This window comes from Hypanus sabinus, chromosome 1, assembly GCF_030144855.1.
Source record: "Hypanus sabinus isolate sHypSab1 chromosome 1, sHypSab1.hap1, whole genome shotgun sequence".
Taxonomy (NCBI): domain Eukaryota; kingdom Metazoa; phylum Chordata; class Chondrichthyes; order Myliobatiformes; family Dasyatidae; genus Hypanus; species Hypanus sabinus.
Window position 1 is genome coordinate 35,631,925 of NC_082706.1, and position 9,117 is coordinate 35,641,041.

Here is a 9,117-nt window from a genome sequence, read left to right on the forward strand (position 1 = left end):
AAAATTTGATTTCTGTTGACTCATATGTTACTCAAAAATATGTAAATATAAGATAATAAGATGTTAGTTAAAAGCAAGATTTTGAGCTGGTGTTTAAAAGTGTCCACTGAGTCTGCATCCTTTGTACTTTTAGGTATTGAATTCCACAGTTTAGGATCGTAATTCAAATAAGCTGAGCTGCCAATTATCTTTTGAGGAAGATTGGTTAAATTTAAGAAACTGGCAGATTTCGAGCAGGTTTATAAAATGAAAACAATTCTGTGATGTTCTCTGGACCCAGACCATTAAAAGCTTTAAAAACAAGTAAGAAATCTTATATTTACATATTTATTTTTATATTTGATTTTATTTTCAGATTTGTAATTTTATCCCATAGTAAACACCTTTGAACTACACAATCTGTATGAACTGTACTCGATAAATAAAGTTATTTTTATGATTGTATTGGTGCATATAATTCTCATCTATATTATTCTCAGGTTGTGAAAATTGTAACTTACTGACCAGAGTAGATTTATGGAAATAAAACTGCCTAGTGTGTACTGATGACTTTCACCAAAAATTACTGGAATTTAATATAGTGTCATGGGTTGCTTAATGCAAAGGGCTGACATGACACGAGTATCCAGATTTGAAATGCTTATTAAAGAAGGCAGCTTAAAGGACTGTCTCAGCTGACTGTCATACCAAAACTGGCAAATCTGACTTCCCAATTTTCGCAATTTCTTTCATGTGATTCAAAATGTATTGGAACTTGGTGTAGTCATGTAGCATTTGACATGTTCCAAGTTTCTATCTATAATGTGGTGTCATGGTCTTGACCAGCTGCATCACTGTCTAGTATGGGAATTACAAGGCTTTGGATTGCAAGGACCGCTGAGAAGATAATTATTGTCTTTCTTCCACCCATCCGAGGTATTTTCTCAGTACCGCCAGTCGAACTCTGTCCTTTTGTGTTTTGTGTGGTTTTGTATTGCCATGTGCTCCAGTCCCCGCTCCTGCTCCACTCCGGCCCCTGTATTACTGAGTACTCCGTCTCTCGTCTGTTTCTCATTATTACCTGTATTGCTGCCACCCGTGTCTCATAGTGCTCCACCTATCATCTGCCTCTCTGTTTATTGCTCAGTGTATTTCAGTCCTGTGTTTTCACCTGTTTGTGGCCAGATTGTGCCAGTGAATTTTCCCGAGCCTTTCTGGCATTTGTATCTGTACTCTGTCTGTCTGAATATCGACTCTGCTGGTTTCCCGCTTTTGGATTTCTCTGGATGTTTTGATCTCTGCCTGAACTTTGACACTGACTTTGTTTGCACCTTGGGATTTGTATCTCAACTAATATCACTGTGTGCACAGTACTGGGCCTGCGACTGGATCCCTGCTCCAGTGTCCTGACAGTATTTATCAGGAGCTCTGTGTACTCCCTGCCCTTGGCATTGTCAAAGATCCCTTCCTTCTGTCCCACAATCTCTTTGACTGCCCGCCCCCCCTCCACTGCCACCACCAGGCAGGAGGTACCGTAGCATTAGGGCAAGGACAGTAAGGATAGGAGACTATTGAATTACCTCCCACCACTTCGGTCTCATCACTTACAAAGCGCCAGGAGCGTTATTCTGTTTACTTTTTAACTTGTGTCATAAATGCAGCTCGTGCTGAATGTCAACCTTCTGGAACATATTTTATTATCTGTTAATTTATTTGTGGTGATATTACTTTATGTACGGTGTATGAGTTATATGTACTGTGCTGTGCACTTCGGTCCGGAGTAACTTTGTTTTATTTGGCTGCATACATGTGTACAGTTGAATGACAATGAACTTGAATTATTTCCTTAATATCAACTGTCTGATTCCTTTGGGATGGTCAGCGTCAAGGGAGGGGCTGTCTCTTGTCCAGAGTAGGAATATCACTTATTAATTGCTGTGTTAGTGCCAGGGAGGCCCTGGATCCCAGTTTATTTAAACAAATGCTGACTAAACTTCTAGTGTGACTAAGCTGTTTAGTGCTGACTACAAATTTATTTAACTGTGACTTTTCCAAAAGAGGCATTTTGCTGTGATCTCTTTGGCTTGCTCAAGCTCCGGTAGCAGACCCAAGTATCCACGTCAGAGACTAATCCGGGGCAGGAGGTATTAGTGCTTGTTTGTCAGCACGGAAAAGATGGAACTTCTCAGTGGATCAGGGACACTGCCTGCTAGGTCACCAAGACGAGAAGATCTGCGCTGCCGCAAATTCAGAACATCGCACACAAAATGCAGGAGGAACTCAGCAGGGGCAGGCGGCATCTATGGGAAAGACTGAACAGTCGACTTTTCGGGCCAAGACCCTTCGTCAGGTGAGAAGTGAGAGCAAGAAGGTGGGGTGGGGTGGAGGGGTGATAGGTGAAGCTGGGAGAGAGGGTGGGCTGAAGTAAATCACTGTGCAGAACTGATGTTTTGCTATTTCACTCAGCGAGTATTTGCTGTGCTCCTCATCTGAAAGGTGCATAGAAGTACGGCAAGGGGAGGCTCTCCCTCCATCACCGATGCTGCCCACACCTCCTCCATCCACCCTAGTCCCACCTTGCTGTGCCATGATTAGAACAGGGATGAGGAAAAATTCCTTTAGCCAGAGGGTGGTGAATCTGTCATTGCCACAGATGGCTGTGCAGGCCAAATCAGTTGGTGTATTTAAAGCAGGAGCTGATAGATTCTTGAATAATCAGGGTGTCAAAGGTTACAGGGAGAAGGCAGGAGAATGGGGTAAAGACGGATAATAAATCATCTGTGATGGAATGGGGGAACCAGGCTCAATGGGCCAAATGGCCTAATTCTGCTCCTATGTCTAATAGTCTTATAACAGGATGGTCCTTACTTACCACCCCACTTGCTATTGCATCGAGCATATCATTTTCCGTAACTTCCGCCATTGACAACGGGATCCAACCACTAAATGCATCTCTGATAAAACCATACAACCGTAAGACATAGGAGCAGAATCAGGCCATTTGGCCCATCGAGTCTGCTACGCCATTTAATCATGGCTGATCCTTTTCTCCACTCCTCAACCCTAGTTTCCGGCCTTCTCCCTGTAACCTTTGATGCCGTGCCCAATCAAGAACCTATCTATCTCTGCCTTCAGGGCACCCAACAACCTGGCCTCCACAGCTGCCTGTGGAAACAAATTCCACAACTTCACCACCCTATCTCTCCTTCATGCCCCCAACTCTCCATTTTCCTCGGGGATTGCTCTCTCAGTGACAACCCCCCCCCCCCATCCATTCATCCCTCCCCACTGATCTCCCTCCAGACACTTATCTCTGCAAGCAGTACAAGGCTTACACCTGCCCATTAACCAGCTCTCTCACCACCCTACAGTGGGGCCCAAGCAGTCTTTCCAGATGAAGCAACACTTCACTTGCAAGTCTGCTAGGATCATCTACTCTATCTGGTGCAGACTCCTCTATATTGGCAAGACCCATCACAGCTTGGGGAGCTGCTCAGTCAAGTACCTCCACTTGCCTGTAACAGGTGAAATTTTTCGGTGGCGACCCACTTAAATTCAACCCCACATTCCTATTCTAACATGCTAGTCCATGTTCTCCTCCACTGCCACGATGAGGCCACTCTCAGATTGAAGGAGTAATGCCTTGTATTCCATCTGGGTAGCCTCCAATCTGACGGCATGAACATTGATTTCTCTAACTTCAGGTAACTTCTCTCCTCTCACTCCTCTCTCTCTGTCTACTCCCTATTCTGGCTCACCGCTTATCCCTTCTCTTGTCCTCACTTGTCTTCTCATCCCTGGCACCCTCCTCCTTCCCTTTCTCCCATGTTCTATTCTCCTCTCCTATCAGATCCCTTCTTCTTCAGCCCTTTAACTTATCCACCTATCAGCTGACAGCTTCCCATTTTGTCCTCCCTCCCCCACCCACCTACCTTCCACCCCAACTGACTTCACCTATCACCTGCCAGCTTGTACTCCTTCCCCACCCTCAACCTCCTCATTCTGGCTTCTTCCTCCTTCCTTCCCCATTCTGCTGTCACAGAAAATCTTTCCTACCAAATCCAATAAGCATATACAACAGTTCATCTCTGCAACACAAGAACACACTTCATAGTGCAATACTGTTTTATTATTTTGTATATTAGTATTCCACATCGGTAAATTATTATTGTGTTTCCATTTGACATAATTTACTTATTATCATTTAATTATTTTTGGTTTTATTTTGCTATATTTCTACTCTATTCTTGGTGCAACTGTAACAAAACCTAATTTCCCTCGGGATCAATAAAGTATGTCTGTCTGTATATTATTATTCTGTACCTTATTATTAGTTATTATTATTAAGTCTGTTTTTAAATGTTGCTGCTATAATGAAATAACTTCTTACTCGGGATCAATAAAGTACTTATTATTATTAAACATCGACTATTTATTCATTTCCTTAGACCCTGCCTGACTTGCTGAATTCCTCCAGCATTTTGTGTTACCTTCAGTAATTTTGCTTTTTCTCATTAGGAGAGGCAATCCACGGTAAAAATAGGAAAAAGTGACTGAAGAAAGTATTTGAAGTTGACTTTGAAGAGAACGTTCATTTTGAGAGAGGCAAAAATTTGTATCGGACATCGATTTTCTTGGCTATGTGCAAGGGTTTAACCTGTTTGGAGTGAGTGGGGCCAGAGCATTTGGTCAGCTGACAAGGGGAGGAGATGCCAGAGGTGATGTGAGAGATAACAAGAGGTGTGTGGGTGAGTTGGAATCTGTGCTGGGTAGGAGCTGGTCCCTGCAAGCCAGTTCTCCTGTCAGGGTTCTCTTCCTTGTTTGCTCCCTGAAACAAGCTGCATCAGCACCAGACAAGCTGATTTACCTCCGTATACAGCCCTCCCGGTGCAAGGTGAGGACCTGCTGCATGCTTATTCTTGCAGAAGCATGATTCCAAGACAATCTCCCATGCACCATCAGTCTTCGGGCCATGCCTTCCAGGGACTTCTGCTAATATTATTTTGTGACTATATGTGCTGTGTGGGACTGTATGTTTTGCACCTTGGCCTGAGAGGAACCCTTTATTTAGTTACATACATGTGTATAGTTGAACTAGTGATTGAGGAGAAGGTAGAGATTTAATCAAACAAGTCTAATAGTAGCAGCAGACAGGGCCAGGGTAATGGACAAGTCTTTTTTAACAGGGGTATTTCTTTTAATGCAAGGAGGCAAAACAGATGAGCTTCGAGCTAGAACATATGATGTTGCAGTCAGTATAGAAAGTTAGCTGAGATAGAGGCAGATTGGCACCTCAACAATACAATGTACTGATGGTTTCAGACATGAGGTATAAAATTCTATTCATTCTGTCTTTAAAGCAGATCATTTTACAATTCAAGCAACACACGCAAAATGCTGGTGGAATGCAGCAGGCCAGGCAGCATCTAAAGGAAGAAGTACAATTGACGTTTTGGGTTGAGACCCTTCGTCAGGACTCCACAGTCAAAGTTTTGGGTTTCCTCGTGTTTGCATTTTATAGTTCGGTTCTGTTTGCAGCTTGCATTTATTACAGTAATATAGAAATAACAGAAAAAAGTCTCATGGATGTCATAAAGAGGTACAAGCTCCCTGGCCCACCAATTCCTCACAGATTATCATACTCCCACTTTTACACCAATGCTACACTAACTCATTTAACACTATTTTATTCTCCCATACAAGAGAAAATCTGCAGATGCTGGAAATCAAAGCAACACACACAAAATGCTGGAGGAACTCAGCAGGTCAGGCAGCATCTATGGAAAAGAGTAAACAGTTGACAATTCGGGTGGAGACACTTCATCAGGACTGGGAAGAAAAAAAGAGAAAGAAGCTGGAAGAAGCAATGGGCTGAGGAAGAATAGGAGAATCTGATTGTCGAGCACTTCACCCCATTGTCGCCAAGACTTAGGCCTCAAAGCCTCGTTGTATAACTGGATTGTTGGTTTTCTCACTTTCAGACCCCAGTCAATTCTGATTGGCAACAGCATCCCTTCCACAATCTCCATCAGCACAGGAGCACCACAGGCCACGTGCTCAGCCCCCTGTCCTACTTGTTTTTCACTTATGACCGTGTGGCAAAGCTCAACTCCAATGACGTATTTAAGTTTGCTGATGTAGGCTGAATCAAAGATGGTGTCAAATCAGCATTTCGGAGGGAGGTTGCAAATCTGGCTGAGTGGTGCCACAACAAGAACCTCTCACTCAATGTCAGAAAACTAAAGAGCTGATTATTCCTCACAGGAGTTGGAAATCAGAGGCCCATGAGCCAGTCCTCATTAGGGATTCAAAGGTGGAGAGGGTCAGCAACTTTAAATTCCACGGCATATCTGACCTGGGTCCAGCGCATAAGTACTATCACAAGGAAGGGCTGGCTGCGCAGCTACTTTCTTAGAGGTTCGCGAAGATTTGGCATGTCATCTAAAACTTTGACAAACGTCTATAGATGTGCGGTGAGAATATATTGACTGGTTTCATCATGGCCTGGTATGGAAACACCAATGCCCTTGAACGGAAAAGACAACACAAAGTAATGGATAAAGCCCAGTCCATCGCGAGTAAAGCCTTCTCCACCAGTGCGCGCATCTTCAAGGAAGGATGTCGGAGGAAAGTGGCATCCGCCATCAAGGACCCCCACCACCCAGGACATGCTCTCTTCTTGCTGCTGGTGTCAGGACAGAGCTACAGGGGATTCAGGTCCCACACCACCAGTGTCAGAAACATTCATTACCCCTCCACCAGAGGGGATGACTTCTCTCGCCCCAACACTGAACTGATTCCACAACTCGTTGACTCATTTCAAGACTCTTCAACTCGTGTCCTTCATATTTATTGCTTACTTATTTATTGTTATTTTATTTCTGCATTTCTTGCAGGCATTCACAGTAGAACAAAGAAATCAATGAGAAACAACAGAAGTAAAAACATAGAAAACCTACAGCACAGTACTGGCCCTTCAGCCCTCAGTGCTGTGCCGAACATGTATGATGAAAAACTATTGATGAAAACAAACTAATGAAAAACTATGTAGAAAGATTGACAAACAACGAATATGGAAAAGAAGAAAAAGATCTGTGGAAAAACATAACTAACTAAATAAATAATTCTGTGAAAATGGGTCAAAGAGTCCTACAAAGTGAGACCACAAACTGTGGAGTCAGTGCAGTGTTGAGGTGAGTGAAGTTATCAGGAGCCTGATGGTTGAAGGGTAACAACTGTTCCTGAATCTGGTGATGTGGGACCTGAGTCTCCTGTACATCCTTCTGTCATAAGGGGGCTTTGGGAGTGGACCCAGTGCAAGACACAGACACTGAACTACCAGGAACAGGTCTAGGCATGAGAAGGAAGCAAGGAAAGTGGGGAAGAAAGGACACCGGACATGACACCGGCCCCAGATGAGACAAGGACTCTGGGCCTGGGCTAGGACTTAACACAGACAGACAGTTCCAAACAGGGTGAGGCTCCAGGTAGAGGCGAGGCGAGGTGAGGTGAGGCTCCAGGCAGAGGCGAGGCGAGGTGAGGTGAGGCTCCAGGTAGAGGCAAGGCGAGGTGAGGTGAGGCTCCAGGCAGAGGCGAGTCGAGGTGAGGTTCCAGGCAGAGGCGAGGCGAGGCGAGGTGAGGCTCCAGGCAGAGGCGAGGCGAGGCGAGGTGAGGCTCCAGGTAGAGGCGAGGCGAGTCGAGTCGAGGCTCCAGGCAGAGGCGAGGCGAGGCGAGGTGAGGCTCCAGGTAGAGGCAAGGCGAGGTGAGTCGAGGCTCCAGGCAGAGGCGAGGCGAGGTGAGGTGAGGCTCCAGGCAGAGGCGAGGTGAGTCGAGTCAAGGCTCCAGGCAGAGGCGAGGCGAGTTGAGGCAAGTCGAGGCTCCAGGCAGAGGCGAGGCGAGGCGAGGCTCCAGGCAGAGGTGAGGCGAGTCGAGTCGAGGCGCCAGGCAGAGGCGAGGCGAGACGAGGCTCCAGGCAGACGCGAGGCGAGTCGAGTTGAGGCGCCAGGCAGAGGCGAGGCGAGTCGAGGCTCCAGGCAGAGGCGAGGCGAGTCGAGTCGAGGCGCCAGGCAGAGGCGAGGCGAGTCGAGGCTCCAGGCAGACGCGAGGCGAGTTGAGTCGAGGCGCCAGGCAGAGGCGAGGCGAGTCGAGGCTCCAGGCAGAGGCGAGTCGAGTCGAGGTTCCAGGCAGAGGTGAGGCGAGTCGAGTTGAGGTTCCAGGCAGAGGCGAGGCGAGTCGAGTCGAGGTTCCAGGCAGAGGCGAGTCGAGTCGAGGCTCCAGGCAGAGGCGAGGCGAGTCGAGTCGAGGTTCCAGGCAGAGGCGAGGTGAGTTGAGGTTCCAGGCAGAGGCGAGGCGAGTCGAGGCTCCAGGCAGATGCGAGGCGAATCGAGTCGAGGCGCCAGGCAGAGGCGAGTCGAGTCGAGGTTCCAGGCAGAGGTGAGGCGAGTCGAGTTGAGGTTCCAGGCAGAGGCGAGGCGAGTCGAGTCGAGGTTCCAGGCAGAGGCGAGTCGAGTCGAGGCTCCAGGCAGAGGCGAGTCGAGTCGAGGTTCCAGGCAGAGGCGAGGCGAGTCGAGTCGAGGTTCCAGGCAGAGGCGAGGTGAGTTGAGGTTCCAGGCAGAGGCGAGGCGAGGCGAGGCGAGTCGAGGCTCCAGGCAGATGCGAGGCGAGTCGAGTCGAGGCGCCAGGCAGAGGCGAGTCGAGTCAAGGTTCCAGGCAGAGGTGAGGCGAGTCGAGTTGAGGTTCCAGGCAGAGGCGAGGCGAGTCGAGGTTCCAGGCAGAGGCGAGGCGAGTCGAGTCGAGGTTCCAGGCAGAGGCGAGGTGAGTTGAGGTTCCAGGCAGAGGCGAGGCGAGTCGAGGCTCCAGGCAGATGCGAGGCGAGTCGAGTCGAGGCGCCAGGCAGAGGCGAGGCGAGTCGAGGCTCCAGGCAGAGGCGAATCGAGTCGAGGTTCCAGGCAGAGGCGAGGCGAGTCGAGGCAAGGCTCCAGGCAGAGTTGAGGCGAGTCGAGTCCAGGTTCCAGGCAGGAAGGTGAAGGGAAGGGAAGGGATACAGACAGGGAGTTTGGACAGGAACAATCCAGCAGCCAGAGGCTGAATCCTGAAGCTATTTATGAGGCCAACCTGGAATAAGGAACATGGACCGGA